The following is a 16,886-nucleotide window of genomic DNA, read 5'->3' as shown; positions in this document are numbered from 1 at the left end:
AAGACCTACGTCCCTCCCTGCCCCTGGCTGCTGCTTTTATTTTTCAATCCATCTTTCCCTCACAGTAGGCCCACATTCCTCCTCATCGAATGTGGAAACGGCCTCTGAAAGGATTTTAGTGTGTCTGAGAAGATGGGCTTTAATGCTGGAGTGACATTTACCTGCGCTTCCTTGCTTCAGCTGCCCAGAAGACCATCCCCCGTTTCAACATGGGTCTCGTACAAGTAAAATCTGTGTGCCAAAAAAAGTTTCCCAGAAAAGGAGCTGCTGCCTGTGGAGAAACAAACATGACCAACGCTGAAGAGGGGGTATCTGCACCCTCAAATCCCACGCTGAATGTGGAGGTCTGCCCCGTGGCCCCCCAGCTTTGCTGGTGGCCATTTCCCTCTCCTGCTCTCCCAACCCCGGGGGTGAGCAGCCCCCTACTCACCGCCTTGCCTCCATAATTTGGGGGGCAAGCAGCCCCCAGAAGTCTCTCCCAAACCCGAGCCACCTCTCCCGGCCTGCTGCAGGCCCTCCCGATGACAACCACCTCCTCCACTCCCGCTCCGGAGAGGGCTCCTGACTACCGTCAACAAAATCATGAGGTAAAAATGGGGTGTCTTCCCGCCCTCGGGCGTTTCGGGGACCTGCCGGTGTCCCCCCGAGCCGGTGGTGCCCCCCCCGGGCAGGTTGTGCGTCGTCCCTCGCTCCGAGCAGATGTTGACAGCGGCTGCGGGGGGCGACAGGGCCCGGCGTGTGCGAGGGTGTGAGCGGTGACACGGCCCCGCGTGTGCCCGCGGTCCCCCCCCCGCCACGGCCCCGGCACCGCCCGCCTCCCGCCGCCACCTCCCCGCGCCCGCCCCCGCCTCCGTCTCCTCCGCCCTCCGCACCGCCCGAGCCCCGGCCCGCTCCTCCCCGCCGCCGCCGCCGCCGCCGCCCCGGCCGCCCCGGCCCCGCGGCTCCGTCCCCGGCCCGGCACCGCTCCCCGGCGGGCCGCCGCCTGCATGTCGTTGCTGCCCGCCGCCGCCGCCCCGCCGCCCTGCCGCCGCCGGCCCAGCCGCCCCGCCGCGCCGGATGCAGGTGAGCGCCGCGGCCCGACGGGGCCTGGCGGGGCGGGCTGCGGGGGGGGAGCGGGCCCGCGCCGCCATGTCGGGCCCCGCCGCCGCCCCGCCAGCACCGGGGCCAGCACCCGGGGCCGCCGCCGCGGCCTGGGCCGCCTCGCAGCCGTCGCTCCGCGCCCTCACGGACACACGGATCCGTGTATACGCGGGGGGGCTGCGGGCATATTCCTGGCGAGGGGCGGCCCGGAGGGGAATAGGGCCCCCCCGAGGGGCCGCGAAGTGAGGAGGGAGCGGGTGTCCCGGCGCCGGGCCCGGCGGTGGGCGATCCCCGGAGGCTGGGCCGCGTTGGCAGCCGCCCCCCGAGCTGCTTTCGGGGATACCAGGCTCACCCTATAGCCCCGGCTGAAGGCGGCAGCAGTGAGGTGAACCCCGGCTGTGGGGCGAACCTGGCCACGGGGTGAACCCCGGCCGTGGGGCAAACGCGAGCGGTTGGCCCTAGTCCCCACCGGGCCGGCCAGCATCCCGTGATGGGACCTTCGGCTGGCGCCGTGGGTGACCTGGCAGTGGGGTTGGCGAGGATGTTTTTGGGGAGGCACGGGTCTCGCCGCTTTTTCCTGTTGGTCTGCAGCAGTCCCGAACGAGGAAGATGACAGAAATGTCACCTGCAATAAAAGCTGGGCTTCAAGCTCAGGCAGTGGTGCTTGCAAATAAAGTAACACACCTAAACACTGAGTTTTTGGAACAGTTTGGGGCTTGCTTTTTAAACTTAAGTACTCTTGGTAAATATGGTGGAGGGCTCGGTTGCTTTCTGCCGTTTTGTGGCCACACCAAGTTTTATCTGACCTTCTGAAATCTTTAGACAAGTAGCCTTTATCAGACCATTTTTGAAACTTTGAATAGGCCAAGTATTTGCTTTGGGGTGTTACAACTTCAGTGAGCAGGCCTGCTGATAAGAATTTTAGATGACCTTGTTTAAGCTGGGGGGGGGTGTTACTACAATTAAATTCATACCTGTGATATCCCCTCTGTGATGCTCAGCTGCTCAGCCAAGCAGAAACATGCTCCCCTGCAACCTAAAACTAACCTGGAGGGAAAAACACCTCATCCTGAAGTTGCTCACAGTTATACTTCTTGTGTGTGGCTGATAACGAAAGTGATGATAATGTGTCTATTTGTAGCCTCTGCCATTCCTTTGAGATGTTTTTGCCCTGTTTTTTTTTCCTAAAAAAAAAGCACATTATTTATAACAATAAAGTTTTCACTGTGACACAGCCCAAGGAATTCCTAGAAACTGTATCCCAGTTTGTAGGGCCAGAAAGCTCTGACAAAGGTGGAGCACGGCCTTTACAAACACAACACTGCCAATGATTTTATTTCTGCGTTCTCCTATCAAAATAGGAAGCGATGGTGAAATTTGTACTGCCAGATGTCACTCTTCTGAAACACAGCCCGCTTTAGGTACAGCCACATGCTGACTATACTTCACAAAAGATAAAGGCAGGCTTTACATTTGAGGTTTACTTTGAGCTGCATGCAAGCACTGCAGCCTGACCTGACTTCCTGTACATAGCCCTTCTCCATTCCACAGCCCTGCGCTTCAGACGGCTTTATTCATTATTGAACGCAAGCAGGTTCAGAGGCACCGAAGCGCTTGCCTGTGGCTTGCTTTTTCCCCGATGGAGGGTGGTGGGAGTTTATTTACAGCTTGATTTTGTAATTTTGCTCCAGAGCAGATAGGCAGCACACGCTTTTGACATCTTGCCGTTCTGTGCTTGGGAATAACGATACGCATCATCGTATGCACAGCCCGCAGTATTGTGTCAATTCGTCTGAACAGAACTTAAGTTTGGGCGTCAACTCGGGTGTTAAATCCCCTTGTCCGCTATCGCCAAAGATGACTGAAGATAACAAAAGCCCCGTTACAGTTTGACTGTTCAGTTTAACTGAAGGGTGGGAATTTTGCAGTGTTTTGCTGTCTGCTAAACAAAACCTGTTAAACACTTCCAGTTTTGTTCTTTTCTTACTATTAGAAGTGAGGGCAGTCTACTCTGAGTGCTAAAGTACAGCAGAATTTTATTCCATTTTATCTTTTCTTCCTATGGGGGCTCTTTCTAATTTAGTTTGTGTATTTAATTGAAGGATAAAGTACAAAGTAAATGGCTGACAGGTATTGCCACGTTCCTGAGCTAAGTTTAGGTTTCTTCTGTCCTTGGAAGCCAAGATCCTAATGTGTCAGCAGTACAGGAGTAAGACAACCCATCATCAGACTGTTAGCAAAACTTAGTTTGGCAGCACCATGAAAAACACAAAACTTTGCAGATTGATTTCAGTCGCTGTTGAGTTTCCCACCAGGTCTATATGGCAAACTTCTGCTGGCACAGCTCTGTCTGCAAGCGCTGTGACGAAGTGTGACCCGTGACTGACATAGCTGTGCCAGCAGAAGTCCCAGCTGTAGAAGCAGTTATCTGCAAAAATGCACTTTTACTGATATAGCTTGTTTTCGTTTTTAAAGGGTGTTTTTACCTATCCTGGTAGCAGTGCTGCTGCTCCCAGGGATGTAGTGTAATCAGACATTTATTTGCCTGGGTTGGAGGGGACGACTGGTCAGGGTGTATTTTCCATGTGTGGCTCTCCCCTTCCCATCCACGGTCTGTAGGAGCTCAGTCACGTTTGCAGTGGGAAGTCTCTCGTGGAAGTAAGTCAAGTTATGGCTGCTACTTGCTTTCTTTCTGTCCGAATGTGTTTATAAAAATTCCATTTTGTGTGATAAGCTGGGATTTTTTTTTTTTCTATGTGGATTGTGGTTGTTTCTCATTAACATTCTTGCTTTTGCATAAAGTGAGGCAGGCTTTTGACCGAGTTTGCCTAGTACTGTAATATTTAGCTTTCACACCAGTCTTATAAGAAATAAGCCAGAAAATTATCCCAAGGTGTGTGTGGACTCTAGTAGTAAACGAAAAGGCACCACTGGAGAAAAATTAATCTATTTCCACACTGGGGTCAGTCTTTACTTAATTAAAATCTAAAACAGCCAGAAGAAGAACTTACATTTAGGTAGATTGCAGCAGCTGCTGTCTTTTTTGTTCAGAGTCAACAGGCACAAATGGGGGAGGTGTATTTTTTTTTTTTCTGAGGGCATTCTGGTTTTAAGTAGTAAAATTATGTGTCAGTAACATGCATAATTTTAGACCAAACTTTCTCTAACCGCTAGAAAAAATAACTGCTTAGATCAGCTTTAATCTGTTGGACACTTTCAGGTTACTTGAGTTTAAAAGGGGAGATAAATACAAATAAATGGTTTGCTTGCTATTTATTGGAAAGAGCTTTTGGGATGCCAAAAGGGCACTCAAGGCACTGGATGTAACCTGATTTGCAGAATACTGAGAAAGCAAATGTAACAGTGGAGCTTAGTTGTTTGGGAGCATAAGATGGCATTTGAGAAAACTTAAAAAAAATAAAGTATGTCTTAGGCATATTTAGATTCAGGAAGATTTGCTATGGATTTACTACTTTAGAGCATTAAATACTAAGCCTCTTGTAATTATTTTTTTTTCCGAATTCTGTGGTTCTCTTGATGATAGTCCGTAATCAAGGCTTGGGTGCTTGTTACTTGCTTTCTTCAGTTTAACAGAGCGTTTCTCCTGTCTCAAGCAGATTTGCTAGCACTGTAAAGATACAGATAGCTCTCCTCTGCATTTGTGTACGGCCCCTGTGCACCGCTGGTGGCTCAGGCTAGGGGAGCAAGCTGCCTTTAATGCTGCACTTACCTTGCTCGGGACAGGATGCCCAGCTGTCAGGTCTTCCATCGCTTTGGAAAGCTGTGTAGAAATTGTGACTAAATCCAAGAGCTGTGCATTCTCCTCCATTTATAATAGGCTATCAGTTAATGTACATGTCAAAACATGCAGCAAGCTGTTTTGATGGTGCAGCTATCCCAGCTGAGCTGACTGAACTTTGCTGGTGCCAGAAGGGGAAGTGCTGCTTTGCTCCCAGCCCTGCCACGCATCGGACCCTGTGCTGAACCAGTTTCACTCCCTAACCTGACAGTAAATAAACAAACAAAACAGGAGATGGAGGCTGCAGGGTATTCCATGTGCTTCAAAGGTGTTGATTTTTACCTCTGCAGTGACAGTACCGTGTAACTGCACCTTTTGATTAATTCTTTGGATTTCAGTGATTTGTCCATACAGCTTCTCCATCTCACCTGTAATGATAAAAAAAGAAAGACTGTCTTAGGACATTTCTTTACTGGTATCTTTAGCTGGTGACAATGTTTCTGGAATTCTCTTGCTCTCTTTCCTCATCTTAAAAGGCTTGTGCATCTCAGGTCCATGTCAGCAAACTTCACATGCATACCTCCCACCACAACCCCGCACCCCAAAAGATCAAACAACTCAGAGGAGACAAAGTAAACTCTGAAGTATCCCACAGATGGCAAGAAGACTTTAAATGCACAGGATTTACTGGATCCATTTGTGCCTCTTTCAGGAGTGCCTTGGAATAGATCTCAGAGCAGGGTGCAGAGGGGACTGTGTAAGGCCTTTAGCTGAACAAGGTGACTGGCTTTGTTTGAAGCTTGATAAGTTCACAGAATGGTTACATGACGCCTACCTGTAATGGCAGGGTACTGGATGTGACTTGTTTTCTGTTATCTGGGAGAGAACTCTTCTAACAGAAAAAAAAAAAATCCACAAAAAAAATCCCTCCACAACCCCAAACTGAAATTACTGTGATTAAGAGCACACTGGAAGAAAATCTCTCCGGAAAAGTTGCTCTGGAATCCCGTTTAGAAGAACCACTTTGGGATTCGCTTGCACATCTTCCTACAGAGGATCAAGAAGTAACTTAGCAGTGTTCAGACACTACTGGAAAGCTTTCCCTCCAGGATTTTTGGGAGGTGGTCATTGAAAATATGATTAAAGGCAGGCAAAAATGCATTATATGATGTTCTACAAGAAACAAATTGTATCCCTTTCAAGGGGAGACATTAAACCAGCACTGATAAAAATGCTCCAAGATGAAGACAAGGCAACTCCAAACAATTTTAGCTACAACTCACTTGCAATCAGTGAACACAGAGGTTTTTGAAGGTGTACGAATTCAGCACCCGGGGCAGGGAACTGAACCCCATTTAGCCATTGCATGTCATGCACACAAGAAATTTGACTAAAGCTTGTAACCAGCATGTGTACAGAAGGAACAGATAAGGTTGTGTGTGTTCACCCCTTACTTTGGCATTTCCTGATGTAAATGATTAACGGCGTTTTATGATTGCACGCATTGTAGCTGTTTATGCTTAGCATTTAGCAAAATGGTTTATTGTCTTTCACATTCTGCTTACCTGTAAAGGAGCTTTATGTTTTTTCTGAGAAAGGTATATAAAATGAGATTAAAAGGCCTTTAGGACTCTTATCTGCAGATATGAAGTCTGTGGTGTAGGTGCCCAATTTAAATGAAGTTATCTCTGCATGTATCTTGTCTGCAGGCCGATTTCACAGATTTACAACAGTCCTCTTAACAAAGGTGCTTGAACAGTCTACACTAGCAGCGGAGAAATTAAATACTTGTTCCTTTTTTGTCAAAACTAAACAGGTTGGGGAAAGTAAAACTTCCACTTTGAGCACAACAGTGAGAGTAGGGCCTGTAGGAGTCTGGGCTGCATTAGAAGGAAGTTAATGCAGACAGGACAGTGCAAGGACAAGATAAAGTCAGCAAACAAAGGGATAGTTATGGTCAGCAAAAGAAGGAATGACTATGGTCAGCAAAAGCACACAAGTCTGAATAAAATAAGATACAATGTAGAGAAGTTTGTAAGTTTCAGGTTGTATGTACGCAAATACAATTAACCAATGCAAGTGCTTGTAGAGGCGCCTGAACAGCGCATGTAGATAGTATGCAGCCTATTGGAGTACAGATGTGCACGCGTACGGAACTTAGTGTACTATAAATGTAACCGGGATAGGAGAATAAACGAACGATTTGATCATCATATTGGTGTTGTGTCGTTCCTGATCCCGCATGAGCGGATAAGGACCCTGGCAGGGCCAGAGGAGAAAGGAAGAGGAGGGGTTTTCCCTCACTGCCTTGCTGCCAAAAGCAAGTTGAGGCTTGCTTGTGACACTGATGGTTAAAAGCAGCAGTGTCAAAAATAGCAATCTCTGGATTAAAACAGCAGCACTGCTGCCTTGCTCCAATTCAAGTAGGTCCACTTGAGCGAAAAGTCTAAGAATAAAGATGACAGCCCTCAGGAGGGGGCATATACTTTCCGAGTCCATGGCCTGATGGATCTTCAGAAGGGTTTTTAGTTTGGGGTTTACCCCTGCCCCATTTGCAGCTTGAGTACTGGTAAATCTTTGTTTAAAGACACAAACTGACTAATCCTTCAGAGCACCCTGCCATCATCCTTGCTGTTGTGAATCAGGATTATTTCCTAAAGGAAAACCTATTGTGCCCTTAGCTAGGAGCAGCAGAAATTTTTATGGCTGGGAAACTACTTGAGACAGCTCTCCTCTGAAGGAGGCCTTTGCCCTTCCCACGTTATGCACCCACCTGTGGTCTCCAGAGACCTGTGTTGGAAAGAGGAACGCAAACCAAAACTCCAGACTAAGGGCGCTTTATCCTCCACCAATCCTTCCACAACTACTACTGCAAGTCAATAGCTCCCCAGTCTCATACTTAACTGAAACGAAAAACCTAGTTAAACTATCTTAAATGCTTTTTAAAGGCAAAAAAATATTCATGGACTGAGGCAGCTCTGCAAGTTGCAGAAGAGAGGAATGTTTAGCCTTGTGTTAAGGGGGAGGTTTTGGGGCATGCAGGGAGAAGGAAGGGCTCCTCAGGAAAAACAAGGTGGAAAGGGAATTGCCTTCTGCTTAGCAATACACATGCCATGGTTCACAGCTACAGACAGAAGGGATACATAGTCTTCACCTTACAGGGTCCCAGTACTGAAAAGGGAGCTTTCCCCACTTAAAAATAGCTTTGGTTTTCTTCTTAAGACATTTTGACACCTCCAGAAACCTGCTTTACTGACAGATCATTTTGAAAAGGAGGTTTTTATGGGCTGTTACACAAAGTTTTGTGAATGCTAAGATGTATGCCTTTTGGGTAAATTTGAAACCCAGAAAGCCTCTTTTGTTTTAATTTCTTTGAGTGTCCACTACCAGCTGAAACAACCTTTTATTTAGCTGATTTCTTCTGAGTGAAGAACCTGAACCTCACATTGGGAGCAATAGTGCAGAGTGTCACCCTCTTCTTTTTTTCAAACATTTTTTTAGTTCACCAGATTTCACAATTATGAAGATAACTACAAAAAATATCCACTTTTGGTCAAGCTGTTAATAATAGTCAGGATTTGTAGATTGTGCTCAAGTTTGCTGTTTACCCTTTAGGGCAGCTGAATGAATTGATTGGGTAGTTTTCCCCTTGCTTTTCAGGAATGCTTCCATCTGACTGAACATCTTTATGCCTTCTAATCACAAATTAGTTTTGCTTTTTTTTTCTTCCTAAGAAATCAATCTAAAGGCTCTCTCAGAAGGTTCTGTCTTGGCTTTAAGTATGTAGAGAGAAAAGCATGTTGAGGAAGACTTCCTTCTGCAGATTTTTGTCTGTTTTTTCCCATGTGATACTCACAGGAAAACTGAGAACATACTTTGTACGCTTTGCTGGATATTACCATCCTGTGTTTTGTCAACAGCAGAGTGGAAAGGTCCCGCAGGTTTTTAAGTTTTCAGCTCTGTGGCCTGCAGCTGTTCCTGCTCCTGGTGCATACTACTAAGATTTCATGGCCTAAAAAGGTATTTGAAAGCTTCCGATTGAAAGGTCCCATTCAAGCACTCTGGATACATTTGTCTCTTCCATGTAAGCTAAGGAGTTTGCTCTTTGGCAGTGGAGGTGAATGTACACCTGAGACTTGCTCTCTGTAGGTACTTGTGTGAAGTCAATAAGCTTCCCGATGGCACAAGGAGGGGTGTATCTCCCTCACGTAAATGTCTTGACTCAGCCTCAAGATGAGGAGGAGAATATCCTCTGCTCTTCTCGTTGCTTCAGGCTGAGAGCTGGAATAGAATTAAAATGCTCTGAGGAAAGCCTAGAGTTGTCACCTAGTCATCCGTGGGGAGAAACGCAGATAGGAACTGCTACCAGCACTGTGAAGCTGCCAGCGTTTCCTGGCCTTTTGGAAAGGGTTGGTTTGCTCGCTTCTTGTCAGAGCAAGTATCAGTATGCACTGCTCAGCCCTTGCACACAACACAGGCTGCTGCAAGATAGAGCTTCCTGCTGATAGAGATAGGAAACTTAATACTGATTTACAAGGGACATAAAAGCAGAACAGTTGTTAGAAACTGTGCTATGCAGGTAAAAGAAAACACTTCTTTGCATTTTCTTAGATTCATGGAACTTGCAGCTCTGGGCAGGAAAAGGCAAATTGAAGCAGTGCTAAATGTAGTTCCCAAAAACTGGTAACTGCTTCCTCTATACCTTAAAATTTGATTTCTGTTTATTCTGTTACATGAATTTATAACTAGCCCTAGAAGTGGGAGAGAGCTAGCACAGGATGAATTATCCACCCAGCAGAAATTTCCACTTGTGAACGCCTTTCCTCTAATCCCTTTTTGTTTTGGAAAGTTAAGAAAGCAAAAGGAAAACGGGGCCAGGCAACTTCTCACATACCAGAATATAGTCATAAGTGCCAGGAAGAGCTGGGTTCAGATTGTCAGATGGCCCTTGGCTTGCATTTTTTCCTCCAGTCAAATTACATTTTACCATTGGGAGTAGTTCAGTCTCTAGGCCCATTTTTGTACCTGTGCAACGATCCTCTTCCTTCTCTTCCTCAGTCTGGAGTGAAAGATTGTGAAGGAGTGGAATTCATCAGATAATTTAGGAATATTTTGAGTGGATGAGAGAAGCACATATATTAAGTACTTGAGACCTGTAGATAGAACAGGAGGTTTGGGTTTTTTTACAGTGCTAAAATCTCTTTGAAATGTCTCTGATTACAAGGTTATATAGCCTTTTTGCAGACTTATGCAGCAAAGTCTGAGTGAAGCTATGACCTTAGCACATCCATTTCATTCTTGGATGTATTTTTTGATGTATGGTTTGACTTGAAGACTACACAGTGACTAGGCCTGTGATGAACTGCAAGATGTTTTTCTGCCTGCTTTAGTAACCCCTAGGTGCTGCCAAACAAAACTCCCCATGCATGTAAAGGTGAAACTGCTCAGTTTTAAATTGATGGCTATTTCATGGCAGCTGCAGGTATGGACAAAACAACTCTGGATGTGTATGCAGGGAGATGAGTATAACTCAGAAGTATTTTCTACTTGGAAAATTATGTGTTTTAAAGCCTCAAGCTGTCAATAATGCTACAGCATTCCCGAATCCGTACCTGCCTCTTCCGCGTACCCACTGTGTCCATGCTCTTGCTTTAGGCTCTGTTTCTGTAAAGCAGTGGTGTGCGTGCTACCCAGCAATGAGTGACACTTGGTAGGACCAGGGCTTTGGACTGTATTTTTCTTCTTCAACTTCCTTTCGGAGGTCATTATCTTCTTTGCAGGTTTATACAGCACTTAGTGTCATGAGTACTTGAACCTTCTAGCACCTCAGTGCCTTGAAAGTGAGCGTCAGGGCCGCAGCTCTTCCCATGGTGCCCAATGGCTTGCGTAACTCCGAATCCGCAATGAAGGACTGTGACCAAAACTCAGTGTGACAGGGAGGGAGGGGGGACCACGAGGAAGCCTTTGCAAATACAAACATTAGGGAACTCTTGAATTAACTTCTCAGGTGCATATTAAGAAATAACAGGAAACTGACCTGTTTGAAAAACTTTAGCAAAAATTGCCAGATGTATTCCCTGATTAAGTAATGCACACACTTTAAATCAAATCCTTCAAGTGGCTGAACAGAGGAATCCACCCAAGTTCAACCTATCTTCTGGCAGAGGAACAAGTGCAATTCATGTCAGCTCTCGGCCATGCCCCCTGCCAGCTAACATATACCTCAGGGTTTGTTTCCATGTGGCCTACTTCCCTCTAATAAACTAAATATTACAATGATCATTCTGGGCAACAGAATTAGCCTTCTGCTAATTTTTGTTTAGAGAGCAGGATACCTCCTGCACTGGGTAACATCTTGACCCACTGGAGATCACAGCTTTGTGTGTTTTGTTGCAGTCAGATTTCATAGATGCTCGTAGTGAATTAACCTCCAGATACCCACATCTCACTTTTCTGTTTGAGGTGGATTTCCTGGTCCCCACATAGATTGTCTTGGGCTATTGTTGCTGTAGTTTCTCATTTCCCACCTTGGTAGAACACAACTAGAAGAGTGTAATGTTACTTGTCAACATTGCTTTTAAAACTAAATTTAGTATTTGGAAGATTAAGTATGGTATAAATGCACATGGGAAAGATTTGGATAATCAGATACAGAAGCAGCTTGAACTATCTTCTGATGTTCAAATAATATGTGTTTCTCAGGCTATCAGGCAAGCTTTTTCACTTCTTTAATCAAAGTAGTAAAGAATGTTTTAATATACCCTACTGAGAAAGGGGTTTATGCCTATAAACTGCTTTATTTTAGAGAGATCCCTTTTCTTTTCCTCCTCTGCTGAACATACAAGCCCAGCTACTTCAAGCACTAGTGCAGCATCCTGTGGCCTGTTGAAATTGTGCTGTAATATGGAAAGGCTAATAGATTGTGCCAGCGATTGCAAAACAGTTTCCACTATTGGTGTGTACTTTTTTCTCTGGCTTACCCCCCCCGCCCCTTTCTTTAAAATTTTGAGCTTTGACTCATCCAAATTTACCTGTAGTTGACCAGGGTAGGCCTTGTAACTTTAAAGCTGTTTGAAGTAAGTTTTATGGTGGCAAATTTCCCTCTTGTTAATTATTGCCGCAAAGAACAGATTGTGAGTGATAAGCTGGCCATTATCTTTCTATCATAGAGGGAGAGTAGCTGAAGTGCTGCTGGGCTTTGCTTATTTTCTTAAAGAATTGGCAGTTTACCACTTAAAGAGCAAGTTAACATCTTAGTCACAGAAATAATCTCATTTGTTGTTTTCTCCTATCACAAACTTTTCTTTGAAGGATGAAAGGTTATTGATGATTCAAATTGTATTTTAAAGAAAGGAAGAAATGTTCATTGAGAAGACTGCTTCAAAGTTGTTGCAGTGGTATGCGTGAATTAATAATTCTGGTGTAGTTTTGCTCAAAAAACAGGTCGATAGCTGACTTCTCTCCAGTTATTGATCCTGAGAAGTTGAATGAGACAAGGTGTTGGCTCCGGGCAGCCTGAACAGGGTCTTCATCATTTCTAAGCTAGTGACTGAATGAGCTGAGGTGTCAGATTAGGCTTGTCAATAAAACAGCTCTTTCCCTAGAGGCTTGGAGGGATGCTCGCACACCACAACACTTTAAGCTTAACCAGTTCTTGGTGTTGAGGGTTTTCTCTCTCCCTGGTCTTATCACTGTCAAACTGGTACTAGGAAAACCTCCTGCTTTAAGTTGCAGCCATGCACGGCTGCTTTTTGTCTGTGCTCACAACCCAGGACAGCGTTTTGTCTTGATGCTTGCTACTGATCCAGCACTGGCTGCTTCCCTCCCCAGACTGCCAGTGACTTCAGTTCCTAATCCTTTAAGCCACTCTGTCTTGTATCTCATTGAAAGACCAGCACTCTCCAGGGGATGGGGCAGCATTGCAAATGGGTCATTTCTTTGAACTAGTGTGGGATACTTGTGCAGATAAACGTACTATTTAAACCATCCCTCTGGGGGCTTCTGATCAGATTTATTTACAAGCTGTTAAAACTTTTCTTGCCCTATAATAGACTTCTTGTATGCATTTCTGTTAATCAGAGCTTTGCATTTGAGGAGCTACCTACCCTGTGTTTGCATGTAAACTAGCCCCTAAGAGCTCCTTTGAAAACAGTAAATACAAAAGGGTCTGCAGACAAAGGCAGATATTCAAGAGTTGTCATATACACGAGAGGTAACAGACTATTTCTGAACAGTTTCTGTTCTTTAGAAGTAAGGGCTGAAATGTTAGCTAAGTACAGAAATTAAAAATAACTACATAATGCTACATATTATTTCCATGCAGTAAATAGTTCAGCTGTTCTTGTAAGCAGGGGTGTGACAGAGGAAAAGGAAGGGTGGAAGCCTGGATATTCTTGTGTTACCTGTGATTTAAGAAAAGACTCTCTACTTCATTTAGAAGAGATGAGGGAACAGGGGGAGATAACTAGTGGCTGTATGTCAGTAGCACAATTATTATTTCCATCAAGTGACTGCCAGTTGGCTCTAGAATTAATCGAATACAGCTTGTTCCCTCCCTTCCCACTCCTCCCCTTGGCTTTTGCTGCCTTTTCCCCCCAGGGTTTACTTCTAGGACTTGTCTGTGCTTCTCTGGGCTTTTATGGTCTTTGTTGAAGTGGTAATGTGAAGCCCCCTGGGATCCCACCACCACCACTGAATTTACTATCACCTGCAGGTTCTTGGTTATCTCTTGTATTCCAGTATTCCCACCCCCAACCTTGAATTTCCCTGCTCGGGCTTGTGCCATACATCAAGACAGGCAGAGGAGGTGAGAAGCCTCTCAGGATGTGGTTGCTGAATGTCGCTGCAGCCTGTCGTACGTCTTGTTTTGCTTGCCTTACAGGGGCTCCACAGCACATAAGCAGCTCTGCATGAGCTGAGCTGGTTCCCTAACCAGTGTGCCAGTTTCCTTACTGGAAAGGAAGAAAGCTGTGTAATTAAGGTAACAGCGACTGTGTTTTCAATCCCTGAAAACAGTCCCTTTGTACAACAGCCTCTAGCAGATCCCTGTGAACTGCTGCACCTCTCCCACGATGAAGAGCTCACTAATGAGCAAAGAGAGGATTTTCTGTGAAACTGAACATGTGAAACAAATAGCCTCCTCTTGCTGAGCCTAGTCTAAGTACCACATGGAATGAAAACTAGAGCAAGGTTTGGACAAATTCCATCATATTGTTGCTGTGCTTCTTGTTGACATGTCCTTTTTACCACTCTTCTGGGTTCACTAGTTGGAGTGGGTGAGTGCAAATCCAAAATCCTGTGTGCAGGTTCTCACAGGGTTGCCACCACTCTGGTAAGGACTGCAATGCTTTCCAAATTGTCAATCAAGTTTATCAAGCAGTAGTGCTCTCTTTCTGACCCTGAAGTTACACCATGAAGATTCCTCCTGCCTGTGCAACCTTGCTCCAAACCTGGTGAATGGCTGTGAGTTTCCCTTGACTATGGCAAAGACAAAACTGCTAGTGAGGGGCAGCACCACAGTAAGAGTCTGTTCCCTTTCAGCTTCTCAGCACAAACATGTCTCCTGACCAGTTACAGCTTAGAGGAACAGCTTTTCACCTCTCAGCATCAGTACAAAGATCCCACTACTTGGGCCTTTGCACTTCTGCTTATTTTGCCTGCTATCAGCTGCAAGATCTGCCTTATGATAGGTACAAGGAAGGACTATGAAAATTAATTCTGAAGCTTATTTTGTTGAAATATTTTCTACATCTAATATTTATCTCGATCATGTAGAAGAGGTGCAGTTTTATTAAAACATTCAGCTTTCAATGTGTGAAGACTCCTTAAAAGCTTCAAGTTAAGGAATTTAAGTACTGAACCTAAGAGTAACAAAGGTATCTTACTAAAGCAAGCTTGGTTTTAGATGCATGACTGGTGTGGTTGAAGAAAACCCCGTATTACCTTGCTGTATTTTTAAATGCATTAGCAGATGAGAAGAGTAGAAGCCAATGTAATTTTTTAACAGCATTACAGAAGTAAGGTCCTGTCGCTTTCCCACTTGGAGTCCAGATTATTTTTAAAAAAGCAAACTGGGCTGAGTCCCTGTCTACAGGTTAGTACAGAGGCAGAGTTACTGTTGCTACAGACTTGAAAGGAGATAGAAGTAAATGACCTTTAATGCTCTAGATTTCCACAGTTCCCTTAACTATGTGGTTTTGGACTCTTTCTGCTAAAGAAGGAATTGCTAGTGAGTAGAGATCAATAGTCCTACTGAGTTCATGTAGAGGAGCCCTCTGCACAGCAGTCAGTGTGCCTTCTCATGAGAAACACTTCCTTGAAAGAAACAACTTCCTTGGATGGATGATACGAAAAAAAATGACATCTTTTTACTGATTTATATAACAAAATATTTTTTCAGTTTTAGTTGTGGACTTCATTGTTTTTTGCTAGCTCCATGGTGCTAAGCTTGAAATTTTAGTTGTTGTTCCTTAGATTTAATATTCACTTCAAATTTCATCTTTTGTCTTGCAATTTATTTCCACTCACTGTTTAACTATCCTCCTGTTGGTAGGATACTTACTTGTGTCCAAGTAGTCTCTATCTATGTACTTCGATTATACTTTCCTGAAAGATTGTTTGAAATCTCAGTATTGGGAAACAACAGCAAAAAAATGCTTATTTTCTCTTTTTAATAAAGAACCGTGGTGAGGCATTTTTATTTGTTTCACTGATCATCTCTATTCCCAATCAGGTTACTTAGAATAAGAAACTGAAAAGGAGCAGTACCTTTGTTGGCAGACTCACAGTGCTCATTGAACTCTTGGTAGAGACAGCATATGCAGAGGTGGTTGAACATGTTCCTGCAGGAAAGCACAATGAAGAAAATTAAGATCCAAGCAAAAGACTATCAAAATTCCCCATGCATATTTTCTTGCTAGTATATATACACTAGATACTATATATACTGATACACTGAGTAGTTTACCTTAAGCTAACACATACATATATATCCCAGTATTAGCAGTTTTGTTTTAAATCCCCTTAATATACCCTTAAACAATCACTTTATTTGCTTGATCTTCATCCCCCACAAAGTACTCTAAGTCAGTTTTTGTATTTGTGGGTATTGGCTGTACTTGCCCTTCTCCTTTGGGAGGTTGAAATGGGGAGACTTTTGTCATACATTCATATAAAAACAGAGCATGCTTATTACAGATTAGTAGCCCTCCTCTCCTCCCTTTGCAACCATTTAGTCCTGTTTACAAAATACATAGATAAAAATGGCTCTGTTTCCCAGCTTGTGGTCCAACTTTCCAATATTAAATAACACGTGCCTATGTGTATACATGCACAAGCTCACGCTCTGGCCTCATCAGCCAGCAGGTTTTTTTAATTCCAGGGAGGAATCACCATATGGAAGTGGATGGACAGTAAGCTGTTACAGCGCAGAGGAAGGAGAAATGATTCAGGGCTGTCTGCTGGATAGTTTTCAAAATGCTTTGGCAGTTTGACTCATCTATATAAAGAGACTAAAAAAAAAAATCACAAAGAATGTCACTCTGCTGGAGGCGAGGATTTTGAGTTGTGCCAACACATCCATGAACATAGGGCTGAAGCGAGATGAAGTTGCAGCTCTTTTCGATTTGCTTTCTCGTTAGAAACAGACCATTTATGCATTGAGGTATGAAAGAACTTAAACAGAACAACACATTACAGTCCCAGTAATTTAAGAAGTGCATCTTCTAACCTCTCTAGGGAAGGGACTGGTCTTTATTTTGCAGCAGCACAGAGCTCTAAGGGACTTTGACCTATCTGGCTTCAAAGTCCTCCTGTAACATAGATGCCAAATAATCAGGACAGCTTTGAGCAGGCTTTCTCTTTCCACTGAACATACATTAATCCTTCTGCTCGATGGGGGATATTTGCCTTCAGAAGAATAGATCTGACTTTAATAAAAATGATAGTGATGCAGTTTGTCTCTCATAGCGACCCTGAGATAGTTACTTTGGTGTGTTTAGATGTGCTGTGTAATGGAAGAGATTTTCTGTGTTTGCAGCTGCAGTTGATTTCCCCCACCCATACAAAA

General features: G+C 44.5%; 1 protein-coding gene across 2 annotated transcripts in view; it reads left to right on the top strand.

The window, feature by feature from the left end:
- Positions 1–927: 927 nt before the first annotated feature.
- Positions 928–16,886, top strand: part of CNOT6L (CCR4-NOT transcription complex subunit 6 like) — a 38,091-nt gene continuing 22,132 nt past the window's right edge. The window contains exon 1 of one of the 2 annotated variants that reach the window (XM_074823435.1): positions 928–1,062. The gene's annotated coding sequence lies outside the window, so the exon portion shown is untranslated. Of the gene's footprint in view, positions 1,063–2,049; positions 3,739–16,886 lie in introns of those variants that run through there. The other variant, XM_074823434.1, reaches the window with a different exon arrangement.

The sequence above is a fragment of the Strix aluco genome, chromosome 4 (genome assembly GCF_031877795.1).
Source record: "Strix aluco isolate bStrAlu1 chromosome 4, bStrAlu1.hap1, whole genome shotgun sequence".
Classification (NCBI taxonomy): Eukaryota; Metazoa; Chordata; class Aves; order Strigiformes; family Strigidae; genus Strix; species Strix aluco.
The sequence above is the reverse complement of the archived record's forward strand: the minus strand, read 5'-3'. Positions and strand labels throughout refer to the sequence as shown.